The sequence below is a fragment of the Trachemys scripta genome, chromosome 3, assembly GCF_013100865.1.
Source record: "Trachemys scripta elegans isolate TJP31775 chromosome 3, CAS_Tse_1.0, whole genome shotgun sequence".
Taxonomy (NCBI): domain Eukaryota; kingdom Metazoa; phylum Chordata; order Testudines; family Emydidae; genus Trachemys; species Trachemys scripta.
The window spans coordinates 28953474-28970362 of record NC_048300.1 but is presented as its reverse complement, the minus strand read 5'-3'; the positions used below and the strand labels follow the sequence as shown (position 1 = coordinate 28970362).

General features: G+C 40.8%; 1 protein-coding gene across 23 annotated transcripts in view; it reads left to right on the top strand.

Annotated features, from left to right (window-relative positions):
- The window catches only part of NRXN1 (neurexin 1), a 1212452-nt gene that overhangs the window by 288246 nt on the left and 907317 nt on the right, over positions 1-16889 (top strand). The gene's annotated exons all lie outside the window — the stretch shown is intronic.

Genomic DNA, 16889 nt, shown 5'->3' with positions numbered 1-16889 from the left:
AAGAAGTGGGCTGTAGTCCACGAAAGCTTATGCTCTAATAAATTTGTTAGTCTCTAAGGTGCCACAAGTATTCCTGTTCTTCTTTTTATAGTAATCTACAGTTGTCACTGGGAGGATCACCTAAACCAGGTGGCAGCCGTCTTGAGAATCCTCTGGGAGGCCGGGCTTACCGCGAACCCCAAAATAATGCTGAATTGGGTGGCAGGAAACAACCTATCTGGGTTACACCCTGGGATCAAGCAAACTGTGCCCACTTATGGGGAAAATTCAGGCAATCCAGAACAACCTGCTTCTCACTACTAAAAAGCAAGTCCGACAATTCCTAGGACTCGTGCGCTACTACAGATGCTTCATCCCAGATTCATCACTGCTCCCTTAACCAGGCTGCTCACAAAAGGCCAGCCCCTGCAGGTACGATGGACTCCAGACTGCGAGGCAGCCTTTCGGTAGCTGAAGTGCCACCTGTGCCATGAGCCCGTGCTTTACAGTCTGGACTTTACGTGCAGCTTCAAAGTCCAAACCGATGCATTGGCAGTCTGTTTAGTGGCTGTCCTTTTGCAGAACATCGAAGTCGAAGAACACCCCATGCTGTATATTAGCCAGAAGATGTTTCTGCGAGAATGTAATTCTTTGATGAACATAAGAACGGTCATACTGGGTGACACCAAAGGTCCTTCTAGCCTAGTATCCTGTCTTCAGACAGTGGCCAATGCGAGGTGCCACAGAGGGAATGAACAGAACAGGTAATCATCAAGTGATCCATCGCCTGTTGCCCATTCCTAGTGATCAAAAAAGAAGTTCTAGCCATCAAATGGGCACTAGAAGCCCTCTGTTACTACCTCCTCAGGAGCCCTTAATTATTGTGACTGACCATCTCCCCCTGAAATGGTTCCAGCAAATGAGATACCAACACCTGGCTGATGTACTGGTACCTGTCTTTCCAACCCTTTGCCTTTATATTCAACACCGTGCTGGGAAAGGGAATGCCAATGGGGACGCTCTCTCGCAGTTCGGAGAAGGGGACCAGACCAGCTCCGAAGATCTGTAGCTGGGCTTGGGGGGGGGTGTAGCAAGGAGGCATGGCCTCCCTCAGACACAGATGCGGAGGGAATGCTGCAAGCCACCTGGTGGTTGAAGCAACGAGCTCCATGCCCCACATGCCAGAAGAAGAGGGGTGTAACAGGAAGGGGAAGTATAAAAGGCTGTCCCAGCAGCTCAGTTGAGAGGGAGCTACTGAAGGAGACAGACGCTTCTTCTCTGCTGCTGGAGTGGGATGCCAAGGAGAACCACTGCTGCCCCGGAGACCAGCCTGAGCTTCCAGAGAGCCCTGCCACTCCCGATGCTGAGGAGCTGCTACCGCTATCCTTGGCGGTGTATCCTAGGGCGACGGAGGACAAACCCTGGACCCAGGTACACCCAAGGGGGAGAGTAGAAAGCAGGCCAGGGAAACCAGGCAACAGTCTGGTTGAGAGTTGGCCTGATAAATGGTCAATGTTTTGCAGGCGGATCCCTGCTGACCCAGTGGTGGACCACTCTGCCACTGTTAGGGCCCTGAGCTGGGTCATGGTGGAGTTGGGCGGGCCCTCGTCCTCCCTGCCACTGCACCTCTGGGGTGACAGTACTTCCCCTCCTTAGGCCAGGAGACCTGCACTCCTCAGGTGTCCCTACCTGAGCCCCATAGACTGTGTTTGGCGCTCACCCCTGCCTGAGCTGGTGCTACAGCTCTCCCTGACTGCAGTCCAGAGCCTTGACTGTTTGCTGCCCCACCCTGCTTAATGGCCGGGCGAATAAACTACTACTGCTCTGCTTGGTTTCAGGCCAGAGCCCAGACTGTTTACGGGCCTGCCCCGCTTGAAGTCCGGGACCCACTGATAACCGCTGATTCCCCCCCTTTTTTCTTTGTGTTGAGAAGACTCTAGTAGATCAAACTGCAAGGAGGCGTGGCCTCCCACAGACGCAGAGGGCAGGTGGTGCCAGCATACAGTATCTCTATAGCACAATATAACTACTGAATAGTATAAAGAAAAATCTGTGGTCCTTGTCACTGCATTGTACACCATGGAAGTCTGATCTAAACGACTTGAGGAGGAACTGGAAGTCAGATTGTATTGCTTGAGAACACAGATCCCTATTGCCTGACTTAAGGGGACAATTGTTTGCCTTTTAGCAGTATAGGCCTTATGACAAAGTTGAGCAATTTAATAGTGTATTCTTCTTATTAATTGTCCTTTCTACACAGTACTAATTAGTTTGAAGGAAAGAGAATCCTTAAAAGGACTCAGCAAACTTAAACACGTACTTCTATTCAAAATAATTGAACCTACTTTTGTTATTAGTAATAGCTAAGAGGAAGATGGTTAAAAATCATTAGCAGAGAAAGGTTCTCTATTTTTGTTTACTGTGTTCCTTTGTGACTAGTCAGTTTCACTGTTCATCTATATCGTCAGTCAATTTCCTCTATTTTTTGTGTAGGTATTTCACATAGAGACAAGAACATGATAAAACAATTTTAAATAAAATAGGAAAATATAATAGTAAAATATCAACATTTGACAGGAGGAATCTGCAGTAGTACTTGAAAGTATTTTTAATTCATTTTTCTGTAATTGACTAAATTTTGGTTGAGTATCTCTTTAAAAGTATTGGAAAGTTTGGGAAATTGAATATGTAATTAGAACTGAGTGCGGTTAGAATAATAAAAAGGGTTTAGTATTGCCAGGGTTTCAATTACTACAACATTCTTATAATCCAAAATGTTGGAGAAAAGATGCAGTTTATCCATCAAAAATGCCTGATATAAAGATGCCCTCTGTTGAGAAACTGGTACCAAGTTCTAAATGCTTTGTGAGTATTAGTTGCAAATACTGCAGAACTGAGTTTAGCAAAAGGATCAAAAATAGGAAAAATCAATGTGTCTCACTTAAGAGAGAACAATGGAACAGTACAGACCTCAAGGCCTTTAGCATATGGCCTTTAGCTTCACACATTTTAAAAGCTGGAGTTTTATTTTAAAACTTATTTACAAATTAGGGCTGGAAGAAAGGCAGATTGAGGTACTAGATATCTGTATTTGGAGCCTGCTAGTTAGAATGTTAACAGTTGCTTGTGGTGTTAAATAGAATGACTTGTCTGCCTTGCTGCTTCTCTTCATAAGATACATCCTTTCATAACCTACAAAGCAACAAATGCCAGTGGCAGTGGGACTGCTTTTTTCCAGCATTGTCCTGGGATGACAATTGCATTGCTGTGAATTTAGCAAGGATATGCTTGCTGAGCAAGGTATATCTCCAGCAGTGTGTCACAGCTCAGGGACACTAAAATGCTCCTTCATCTATCCATTTTCCCTTAGCCTGTACCTGGGGAGAAAATGATTGGGAAAGACCGACCCCCACCTGTATGATGAAGTTAGAGAACAGGCGGATTTTTGGTAGCAATCCTCACCCCTATGAACAAGCATGAAGGGATTTGTGGTGTTGGCCTCAGAGAACACAGGATTAACTCACTTACTTGATGCTATGCTTAGCTATTATATTGCAGAAAATTTCAGCTTCGGGTTTGTTCTCTGCATAAACCATTGGTTTGTTTTTGATTCTTTTTAAATATCTATTTCCTGATCAGAGACAAGATAATTCATATCAACTCATTAGGATCCAGTTTTCACTTCCACTATTTATCTTGAAAATTGCAGTGGGGTTAGGTCCCTTAGAAACTTTTTTAAACCTTTGTTATCTTGGGTAGCTGGTTAAAGGATATTGGTACACTGGTTTCCTGAAAAAGGCAAATGATTAGAGAGAGGGTCAGGAGGTCTGACACATAAGGAAAGCCAAAGGAGACTGAATACTATTGAAATTGATAAGAGGTGGATCTTGTATAGGTAATATGTTTTTTACGAATACTGAAGAAGTTACTGAACGGCATAGAGAGTAGATGCCTTAACAACCAGGGAAAACAAGCATTGGAAAGATTTGCTAAGGCATATCTGAAACATGATCATGAGGAGGTGTATTTGTTGGCTAGGTAAAATACTTATGAAACCAGAGTAGATGGAAATCTTGCACCATAAAGGACAGATGAAGTATATAATTCAAGAGGTCTCTTTCTGTCCACCATCTAAAACTCTGATATAGGTAACGATCTAATGAAATGCTAATTGAAGGCCAGATTGTGCCACCCTTATTAACACTGAGTTATACTTTGCTCTTATTTTAGTCACATTGGTTTCAGTGAGATTACTCATGGAGTAAGGGTCTGTTTCATATAAATAAGGGCAGGAGAATCTGGCCCTGATTAACGCCTTGACGGCCCTACAGCCAGGCCGTGTAGCCTTATATTTCTGCTGCAACTTCATCTAAAAATGATACCAACATAAGGCATTCAGAATGAAATGAATTTAATCTGTTGTTGTAGGAAAGAGAGCTATTAGATAGGGAGAGATAACAACAGCCACCATCACTCTTCCCCTTCCTCCCTCCCCTGGATGAGATTACTGGGTATTATTTTTTATTTTAACTCCTCAACCCTTTTTGGAGATTTTTTCCTTCTGTTACATTGCACCTGTGAAAAGCTGGCTAAATGTCTCCAGCCTGTCAAGGCAAAATGAAACAAACGGGTGTTCATTTCAAAGCAGCTGTTAATGGTAATGTCTGATTGAAAGTTGTACTTTAGATGTACATGTAAGTGCTAGCTAAAGGAGCACTGCAGCAGAATACAAATATCCATTATTAGTTCTTCTCTCTGGCTTCTGTTGGTTTGTACACCACAGTGTTAGCCACTGCATTCTCATAGATTATTTGCTGTAGACTGTATCTTGGCCCCTTGATTCCGAACATTCCTGGAGTAGGATACTGATATGATTTTTTTGTTGTTCTGTTTGACTTTTGGAAAATTCTGGTAGTTCTACCCTCAAATATTTAAGTTTGTTTCTTCCAAAGAGAGACAGTAGTCTTGGTGGTTTTATTCTTATTTTGGTGTAAAGGTTTGACTGAAGTGTAAATTTTCTTGTCACCATGATGAGCCTTGGCAAATGATCCTAAAAACTCAGGTAGAATTTCCTCATAGTCTACAGTGGCTGCTGTAATCAGGCAGTTTCCAGGCAACTGGATCCTGTGGTTACTTGTTTCTCAATTTCTGCATAGCTGTAGACTCGTCCAGCTGAAGAATGTGGAACATTATGAAAAATCAAATATGGAGAAGGCAAATTTCTGCTCGCCTTTTGCCACGTATTTGATTATTTTTAATCAACATGTTTATTTCCATTTTATTTTATCAGAATGCAAAAGTTCCTTTGAGATCAGGGGCCAAATAAAATGGGATTTAAACCTTGTGGGAGAAAGTTTAATTTTAATTTAATGAGAAATATGATCCTATCTTATTGCTTAATATGCAAAACCCAAATATAACCTGATCACATACCTATATTGGAAGACCAGATATAACCTGACCTATTAAAACCAGGAGCAGATACTCAGTGTGATAAATGCTTTGTTAAAAACAAAAAAAGAAAGATTAGCTCCAACAGGTGCACAGTCAATTTTTTTCTTTATGAGCAGTTGAATGATTCAGAAAACAAACTTTTGTTACTGTAACAACCTATTCTTCTGCGGACTCTCCTCTGTAGGAGTGGTAGCACCTCCTGTGCCTGGGATCGGAGAACTTTGGTAGCAGTGCCCATTGGGCTGGACATGCGCTCCTCACTGTCTCGCACTGTGAGTGGTGTCTATATAGCGCTGTGCGACCTAACCGCCCTCAGTTCCTTCTCAACCACCTTTTGTCTAGGACGGAATCCTGAGCAGAGCCCTTGTCATCCTTAGACTTTAGTATTAGCAGTGATAGTAGTGTTTCTATTATAGTTTGGTAAATGGTCAAGGCCCCAAGATGCCTCCCTCTGATTCAGATGCTCCAACCATCTTCAACAGACCATCTGTTTGTCAGCTGTTTGACCCATTTCTATCCATCATGGCAAGAAATCACCTCGGAGAAGTGGATCTTGGAAATTGTCAACAAAGGGTACGCCATACGGTTAATCTCTCTCCCTCTCACCCCCTACCTCTCCCTCTTCAGGGACCCTTCTCATGAAGATCCACTAAAGGAAGAGATAAACCACCTTCTGCGACTGGGAGCCATAGAACTGGTCCCATGCCAGCACAGAGGAAAGGGTTTCTATTTCCACTGTTTTCTCATCCAAAAGAAATCTGGCAGGTGGAGGCCTATCCTAGACTTGAGGAACATCACAAGTTCATCAAACTACAACAGTTCAAGATGGTCACTCTATCAACAATTTTTCCAGCAGTGGAACAGAGGGACTAGTTCTCGTCCATCAACCTCCAATATGCATACTTTTATATTACCATACACCCTTCCCGCAGGTGATTTCTCAGATTCATCATGCGGTCCAACCATTACCAATACAAGGTGCGGCCTTTTGGCAGCACCTAAGGTATTTTCCAAAGTCCTCACTGTGGTGGCGGCGCACATACGCAAACAAGGGATTGTAACATTCCCATATCTGGATGACTGCCTCCTCAAGGCTCCATCCAGAGTCGAAGCTGTTGAAGTCCTTGAGAAAAACAATGGACCTTTTCTCAAATCTCAGCCTCCAGATAAACATGAAAAAATCAATACTGACTCCAGTGCAACATCTGGAATTTTAATTGGGGTCCAGTTGGGTACTATTCAAGCCAGAACCTTCCTCCCAACTCACAGATTTTCTGCAGTCGTGAATCTTATTTCCACAATAAGAACTGGCCTACAGATCTCTGCCAGGACATGCGTCCAACTGCTTGGCCATATGGCAGTGGCTATGTTCATGGTAAAACATGTCAGGCTACACCTGCGCTGTCTCCAGGTACAGCTACGAACAGTGTACATGCCCCACTGACACGCCTAAACAAACTTCTATCAATACTAATCAATATCAAGGACTCATTAGACTGGTGGACATAACCCCAAGGGGTGGGGTCCCTTTTCTAAAACCAACACCATCCTTGATACTGACAACTGACACCTCCTTAATTGGTTGGGGAGTAAGTCTACAGACCCACACTGTGTAGGGCAGATAGTCCCTTTCAGAATCCACATTGCACATCAGCCTCCTAGGACCATAAGAATAATAACGGACATCATTGCCTGCGTGTTCTACATCCACAGACAAGGGGGAGCCAGGTCATGATCCCTGGGCTCAGAAGCCCTGAAATTGTGGAACCAGTGTATCCAGCATGACATCAAACTCTCGGCCACGTACCTCCCTGGACATCAGAACTCCAAGGTAGACAAATTGAGCAGGAGTTTCTCATAAGACTATGAGTGGAAATTAGACACAACAGCCCTGCAGCATATATTCCACCCCTGTGGGTTCCTGAACATCCATCTCTTCGCTGTACCCAATAAAGCCAGATGTCCAGAATTCTGCTCAAGAGCGGGACTAGGCCACCGGTCTTGAGGGGACACCTTCCTCATCACATGGAGTGCACCCCTACACTATGCCTATCCACTGTTTCCATGTTGTTCAAAGTACTTTTTGACCCTGTAAACCAATGCATAATATCTGTAATTTGTATGCAGAACCTAGGCACTTTCCCCCCCAACTATATCCCTCCATTTAAATTGCATGTTGACAAAATTATTCCCTCCGTTACACCCATGAAGTCCTCACTGAAGTCATTGGAGGTTGCATGGGTGTAACAGAGGGACAAATTTGACCCATATATGCATCTTCAGTCATTTATATTGGAAGGATATTTCTGAGTTTGCAAAGGGGTAGCAGAAGACAAATATAAAACTGTTTGGGGAATATGAGCCATGAAGAGATATTAGCCAACACTGGCCTACATCACATAGCTTATAGGAAAGATAACAATAGGAGATCCAGCACACATTGACAAGATCTTTAAAGAAAACTGAGGATTCATAGAGACAGTATATAGAAACATACCACCATGTGAAATATTTTTCCACAATTCTGTATTTTTAGCAGAAAATACTTATTTTCTGACTCTACTTTTTTGACTGTCATCCGCAAGCTGTTGTTCATGTGCCAATATGATATTAGTAGGTATGTTAAAAGCTTCAGTCACTACTCTCGAATGGGATCTAGAATGTGACAACAGGTAACTGTTCCTCCTCCCCAAAATTGCTTACTTGCAAACTCCCACAGGGATCTATCTTACTTCCCTTCTCCTACTCAACATATACATGAGAACTATTGCTAACTGAAATCATCATCAGCATTAAGTAAATGGTGTTAAAACTGGGTGGAATATTGTTACAATATGAATGCATTAGGGCAGCAACTGTCTTATTTTCATGTTTGTGCAGCACCTGCACAAATCAGACCCCGATCCTTCACAGGAGCATCAACAAGTAAATAGATATATAAATGGGGTAAGCAGCTATGTTAAAATCAATAGTGGCACAAGGGCAGACACTGAATACATTTCGGAAGTTCAGGTGAACAAATTCATTTAGATATGCTGAGAATTAACTTAAACCATTACCCAAAACTCAAAGTGAACCAAAGCTGAGCATATTTTAAGGTTTGAAAAATAAAGTGGCACCTTTATTTTATTAGGTATGTGCTGAAATCATTATGTGAAGACAGCATGAGAAGGGCTGACTCCCATAGTCTCCTCCAACCAAGATCAAAATCTTATTGTTAGATTTCCAGAATAAATATCTTTAGAAAATTCTACGGATAATTAGAAAATGAAGTTTTCAGGAAATAAGATTAAAATGTGGTGTTAAAAAAGGTTAAGGTGGGGGAAAAAAGGTTGTTTGCTTTTCAAGGACAGATCTTAATCTTCTGGCCTATGTGGGTAGATGTTCTAAGAGTTGGTTTTTAAAGGCAGCTGGATAGCTCAAAGTCATTGCAACACTTTCAGCCCATTAGTGCATCAAAAGTTAAGAAAGAGTGTAAAAAGGAAGAGTAATCAGAATCAATACAGAGACACTGGCAACATTAATCAGAGTAGCATTTAAACACTTAAATCAGAGTGATTCTAGTGTGAAGTGCAGGTGTGTCCTTCCCCGTGTAGGTGCTCAAGGTAGGGACAGGTTACTAGGATATGTTGACAAAAGGAAAAGTTAGAAACCCGGTGATGAATATGGTTTGATGTGCATATACTTGATGCTGAATCATTTTTAACTCTAAGCCAGTGGAGAGTTCCCAATACATCAAATCAGGTCCAGAACAGAACCAGAATTTCAGTCCTTTTCTTTAGGGATGGATTTATTTTCCAACACCAAAACAATACAACACAAACTAAAACAGATACAGCAGGCCTTGCAGCCTGGCCCCTCCTAAAGCCTCTTCCTCATAAGGCTTCTGCTGCTGTCCGCACTGCAGGAATCTCCACCAGGTGGTCTACCTACCTAGCTGGAGTAGGACCAAGGGTGGTGGAGGGATCCTTTCCCAGTCTTTTCCCAGGTCATAGGTCCCCTGCAAGTTTCTTCCTGGTCCTTGCAGGCCTTCTCACCTAACTTTGCTGCTAGCTGGCTTGTCATCTAAGTACCAAGCACCCTATAGCATATCCTATAACATAGTGAAGTCCAAAAAACCCCAAACATTTGGCTTATTGATTGGAAACGGGGAAAGTCAATGAAATGAAACATTTTGTGGTGTGAAGAGTAATAAGTGGAGTGGAGAATGGATCAGTAATAGAAACAATTTTGTTTATTTTGCACTCTTGACACTTCAAGGGACTCCTTTAGCAGTACATGAATAAGGACTACTTGCTTGAGTAACAGTAGCAGTATTAGGTCCTTTGCAAACACTTGGTAACTCCCCTTTAACTAAGGTGTATATTGCTCACTGTTTTATAATCTTGATTTTGTAAATGTTTTCAGCAGTTTCTTCTCAGTTGAAGTATGTAATACTACAGCTATATATTGTGTATCCTCTTCTCAAATATGCCAACAGATGCCACTGCACATCTATTGTTTTCCCTGACCTTCCTGATATTCAAGAATATTCTACATAGCCTTTTTAGTGTTCCTTACATCTTCCTATGAAATGTTGTCATGTAGTTCACGTGGGCCTTGTGCTTGAATTATGTACTCATATGCAATGTTTAATTCCTTTAAAAATAAACTTGAGGTTCCCTGAGGACAATGTATTTTAGTTTCTGAGATGCTGCCTTCTGTTTCTTGTGTCAACAATAAAAAAAGAAGTAATGTAAGGCATCTGTGACGACAATGCACCACCTTCATCTAGTGTTTTATGAAGAAAATGTCCTACTTTATTTTTTTACTTATTTTTAAAAATATTCCATACTCCACTTCAGGAAACCTTTTGGTTATAATTATTTTTGGACTGTAAGTCAGATATCCAAAACATGTGTGCTGTTTGCCTTTAGTAAGGACAAGTTAAAAAGAAAACCTGTTATTAAGCAGCCACCTAACAATTTGATACAAACGTTAATTACTATCTGGTTTTGTTCTTTAACAATATCTACTCAACTTGGATTAAAACTTCCAAAAACTTCAACCGATCAGTCTTTCAGTCACAGCATATTTTTGTTCATGCTTTTAATAAATGATTCAAACATTGGCTGCAAAATGGATACGTAAAAAGGGACAAAATAAGTGTTTCAAATCAAATATACTGCCTTGAAAGTTCAGTAATCCTCTATTATTTTAAATATAAAGTGAGCAGACTGTTGATTTTGCTTTTCTTTCACATTAGCTCCAGTGAATTTTATTCATTACAGTTTAAATTATAAATATAAACAAAACAAAAATGAAAAGCTGTAGATATAGTTCTCTGCTAATTTCATTTTAGTGGGGAAAATTGTCTACCTTTTTTTTTTTTTTGGTTGGTGGTTTTTGTTTTTTAAGTCTTGTATTCCCAGGAATAGCAATTTTAAGATAATGATTTTGTTCTCATCTCTGATAAACATTTCATATGACAGTGGGCAAATATAATTTGCTGCCTGTTTCCCCAGTATGAATTAAAATGATATGTAGATATGAATCTAGTAACAGAAGAATATCTGACATGATAGACTAAAATTGTTTTAAAACCATGTACCTATAAAATGATTTTAATTTGTACCAAATATACCAAAGTATGAAAGTTACTCAATATAAATAACATTTAAAAAAAATAAAATACTATAGCTAACAAAAGTTCTCAATACTAGAAGATTAAGGAGCCATTTCGGAGAAGTTTCTTCACTGGATTTTTTTAAAAAAGATGGGGACAGTGGAAAATAAAGAATTAAGGCCATTATAAATGAAGGGCAGCATTTATTCAGATCTGGTACCTCAAGACCCTTATTAAATTCATTGACTGCTTGTGAAGGGAAGGTGACAGGATTTGTGCAAGACAGAAAAATTAACTAAAATTGTGCAAGGAAAAAAAGTTGTTTTTTCTTCTATATCTTTGGAACCAGCAATGAGAACATGACTGCATGGATAGAAGAGTGCAGATTGGCCACAGAAAGGTTAGCAAGTTATAAGAACTAGTCTAACTTTATTCTAGTAAAAAAAGAAGCCCATGGCCGTTATGGAACAAAGTAAATAAAGCTAGTCTGGTGGGGTGTTTTTGTTGTTGTTGTTTTTTTTTAACTTATTTCTAAATAGCTAGAAAATCAATGTTTGGACAGCAGGTGAGTACTGCATCCCTAGAAGCACCATGCTAGAGGCTGTGAAGAGGGTAATTGTTTTGTTTTGGGGTTTTGGATTTCGCTATGGAAGAAGAATTATACAACAACAATAAAAATACACAGTATATTTTTTTCAGTGTCTTGTTTCAAAGTTACCTGAACCATTAATGTTAACTGCCAAGTCATTCTGATTGTTCAAAATTTGTGAGAGCACATAAAGCAGGTTTCCATCAGTTGAAAAACCAATACTGGTCTGTCATTTGCATATTGGATTGTGTGATTCATATGCTGTAAACAACAATTAATCATATTTTTTATTTGCTTACAGGCAATATTTTTACCAGCCTTGAAATGGGAAAATATTTAAACCCTTAAAGTGTTTTTAAATCTCCCAGTAAAGCTGTGACAAAGTTGGATGTGTGTGTTATATATAGATTGTGACAAAGTTCCTCCTCTATCTTGGTGGGTCCTGCGCTTATTGGCAGATTTTCTTGCCTCAGAGATTCACCATGTGGGTTGGGGAACAGCCCAGAGACCTTCCCCTCTGGGAGAACCCACAGTCCAGGTCAATTGGGAGGTTTTGGGGGGAACCCGGGCCCGCCCTCTACTCCGGGTTCCAGCCCAGGGTCCTGTGGACTGCAGCTGTCTATAGTGCCTCCTGTAACAGCTGCATGACAGTTACAACTCCCTGGGCTACTTCCCCATGGCCTCCTCCGAACACCTTCCTTATTCTCACCACAGGACCTTCCTCCTGGTATCTGATAACGCTTGTGCTCCTCAGTCCTCCAGCAGCAGCAGCACACCCTCAGCTCCTTGCGCCTCTTGCTCCCAGTTCCTCACACTCCCACCACAAACTGAAGTGAGCTCCTTTTTAAAACCCTGGTGCCCTGATTAGCCTGCCTTAATTGATTCTAGCAGCTTCTTCTTAATTGGCTCCAAGTGTCCTAATTAGCCTGCCTGCCTTAACTGGTTCTAGCAAGTTCCTGATTACTCTAGTGCAGTGCCTGCTCTGGTCACTCAGGGAACAGAAAACTACTCATCCAGTGACCAGTATATTTGCCCTCTACCAGACTCCTGTACCCCACTGGTCTGGGTCTCTCACAATATATATATATATATAGACTATTTGCTGACAAGTATTTGTCCATGGAAAGCATTGGATGAATCTAATTTATTCTAAGGGAAGTTCATTGTTAATTTTGCCAGCCTTTTTGATAGATTCAACAATGAATCATCGAACTATTAAATTTAGCATAAACAGTAGGAGTTGATAGTGATTCCCTTTGTTGACCATAACCCAAAGCATGGGCCGAATCTGTGCTGACTTATACACTGTTCCACACACTGAGTCAAGTGTTGCAACTTTGAGTTTGTCAGCCCAGAATTTGGATCAGTCTTTATATGGCTCACCAGCCAAGGGCTAATCCTGCAGGGTGCTGAATACCTACTATGTTGTGTTTGAATGCACTCTACACCTTTCAGGATATGCTCAACAGCTGACTGGATTGATCCTCTTGTATACAACAGAGTGATTCAACAGCAGAGGAGTATATCCTGAGATATAATAAAAGAAACCAAGTGGAAAAGGCATCTCTAGAGGGATTAGTGCATGGCAATTGGAGAATGTCCATTGGAATGTCACAGAATGGACAATCCTATGAAAGCTGTCAACATTAGCAGGAGATGGTTAAAGCTGCAAACAGTGCCTTAATCCCTCACATTCAAGAATGATACTGACAGTTTCAGAAATGAGTTATGAGGTTGAGATTAGCTCTTTAAAATATCCATTTTCAATAAATATCAGACTGACTTCTTGGTGAAAATAGTCACTTTTAATATAAAAACAACTTGACATTTTTCAGTAATACTTTTAATGAGCATTGCTCTGAGCTATAATATAATGAAATTTGCTTAAAAGTAGAACAGGCTGGTGATGCTTGGCAGAACAAAGTGGCATATGGTAAAACAGTTGTGATTTATTGGCAAGTGCTTTCATTTTTTGGAAAGCTAGCAGCTTTCACTACGGTGGACTGCATCTTGATATTCAGTGCTGAAAAGAAACAACTGCTGAACAATACACACAGGTTAATTTAAAATGGCATGACTGTTTAATAAATGCAAGTGAAGAACTTTGTCTTATAAATTATCCTTTGCATTCATTGTTCTATATGTGATAGCTAACTTTGTCTACCACTGCATCTTAATAAAATATTCCAGTATTTGAAACATATACAAAACTTTTCAACTGTCAGATCCTCAGCTGGCATCAATCAAAATAGATCCAGGTACTTCAATGTAGCTATTTACACCAGCTGTGGATCTGGCCCAGAACATCTTTACAAATATATGTATTTCACAATAACAACTATGGTTAAGGCTCCATTGGGACTTCTATTGTTGAGTCTCGCAAAGCCCAAATGGCAAATACAGGAGGAACTGTTGGGAAGGGATATGCATCTCCATGTAATTCCAATGGAGCTCAGGGTGGAGTCTAATGTAGCCTGTGGGTATATTACACATCCCTGTCCCCTTGTTGCTCTTTGCAGAGGGATAGCCACCTTTAAGAGAAATTCTGGAGGCAGCTGCCAACCACTTCTTGGATGGGGAAGCTAAAACTTGCCCTTCTTTTGGAACAAGGAGAGAGATTCCTTCCTTTTTAGCCCCTCTAACAGATTTTCTGCAGAAGTGGAGAATCAACCCATCAAAAAGCAAACAGCTCAAATGCACTAAGCTTGCTTCTTGGTTGCAGAGAAAAGCACGCACACTGTCATCTTGTAAACAGTGTATGATGCTCAGGTACTATGGGGATGAGGGCCATGTGACAACTGGATGTATGGCATCAGTTTTGCTCATTCCTTATTCAGGTAACATTCCTATTGAATTCACTGAGAGTTAGGACTGAGTGAGGACTTCTAGTTATTGAAAACAATTTAGAAATAAGATAAATATAAAAGTAGCGAAGATAATACAAAAGTTGAAATCAAAATAGTGTTAATAAATTGTCTGCTGCCTAAATTAAAAAAAAAGTTTGTTAAATCTTATTGTAAAGATTCTTCAGTTTGGCAGTAGTTGTCTCACCTATATATTTTTGTTGTATAATGTTGTACACTAAAAACAAAAACAAAACGAGCTCCAAAGGGGCATTTTCCTTGAATAGAGTGCTTTTTAATTAAAAAGTAAATTATGCTTCCAGGGAATTAGCCCTCTCCACTCTAGCTATTCAAAATTTACTGAAATAGGGGAAATGGTAAAATGAGTTACTAAAATGGCTTGCTTCTAGTCTTGTGAATTTTGACTAATTGAATTTTTACTATATAGTCATGCAGATAGAAATTATTGGCAGTTGCTGAGGAAAACTGCATCACTACCATTGTTGAAGATGACTTTGGCATAGAATACAGTACAGGAAACAATTGGAAATGACGTCATGTAAGGGCATGTCTGTGTTCTGCTGAAATATATATTAAGGCTTGTCTTAAAAAAATTTCCTTCAAAAATTACCATTGTAAAATCTGGAGAAAGGATAATACTGGTTGATTGGAATTTAAGAAAGGGGATTTGGCATGGGGTGATATTGTAAGGTCTCAGTGAGCCCTAAGTAAAGGGCTGTGCATAGCTGCATCAGCCCAGGAGGAAATTGTGATTCTCAGTCACAAAATCCTGCTTGGTTATTCCCTTGTCCTCCCACGCTTACTCAAAAGGAAGAGGGAATCTACTATTGGTCTACCCCAGTCACCAATTACTTACCCTTCCTGAGTCTTGATTTAAGACATAGATACTGCAGGCATGTGCATAGGACCTCCACTCCTGGATTCATTTGATCTCAGCCTATTGTATTTTTAATGAAAAATTCTGCCCTTCGTGGTTGCAAAGAATAGCTTGAAAATGTGAGATGGGCATAATGGATGCGGTGACATCTGCCTGGGTCTGCAGAGAGCCTGAAACAATAGCTTTGAAAGAGATGAAGTGCCTCATTCATCTCAATGAGTTATGTACATATGCGAGTAGTGGAACCCTGCCAATGCCTCTGTGCATGTTTGTCTACACAAAACTGGACCTGAAGTAACTAACCTGGGTTGAATTCACATCTGTAGGTATTGCAGTGCAAGTCTTCATGTGGACACTTATTTTGAATTAAGAGGTTTGTGCATAGACAAGTCTTGAATGTGTCAGGAGAAGAGTTTAGTAGCCTTAGACCACCTACTCAAGAAGATACAGCCCAGTTTCTGGGCTAAGTGTTGGTGGGAGCCCTGCTGACACTTCTGTCTCTCTCCAGATAGCGGAGAGGCCCTTGCTGCCACTCTGCGTCCTCATGCTGCTGCTCTGCCTTTCTGGGAGCTAGGCCATCCTGCTGTGTAGTGGGCATGGGCACACAGTGCAGGGACAGTCCTGTGAGGGTGGAGTCGATGAAGGTCCCTGTTTCATGACATGCCTGGAGCCCTGACCCACCGTGCTGGCTCAACTCAACTGGATAACGTGTAGTTATATGTACAGGGGAAGGAGCATGAGGGGATGCTGGCTGGGAGTGCCAATGTGTATTTTGCGAGGGGTCTTCAGCCTAAAAATTGTTCGTTCTTTAATTTTTTGCTGGCTGTGTTTTTTTTAATGTTCGCCTTGTGCAGGAAGCTTTCTGGAATACAGATTTTGGAGCAACTCTTGTACTCCCTGTGATGTTGCACTCCATATGCTTTATGAAAATATGCTTATGAATGTGAATGTGATGCAACCGGAATATGCTTTATGCAAAAGGTCTCTTGTAAGGGATCATTACAAAGCTCATAATCTACTGAGTGTGTTCATCCTATTTGTATGCATGTATCAGTCTTATATCTGAAACTAGAAATATGAAAAAAGAAGAACAGGAGTACTTGTGGCACCTTAGAGACTAACAAATTTATTAGAGCATAAGCTTTCGTGGACTACAGCCCACTTCTTCGGATGTATATAGAATGGAACATATATTGAGGAGATATATATACACACATACAGAGAGCATAAACAGGTGGGAGTTGTCTTACCAACTCTGAGAGGCCAATTAATTAAGAGAAAAAAAAAAAACTTTTGAAGTGATAATCAAGCTAGCCCAGTACAGACAGTTTGATAATAAGTGTGAGAATACTTACAAGGGGAGATAGAGTCAATGTTTGTAATGGCTCAGCCATTCCCAGTCCTTATTCAAACCGGAGTTGATTGTGTCTAGTTTGCATATCAATTCTAGCTCAGCAGTCTCTCTTTGGAGTCTGTTTTTGAAGTTTTTCTGTTGTAATATAGCCACCCGCAGGTCTGTCA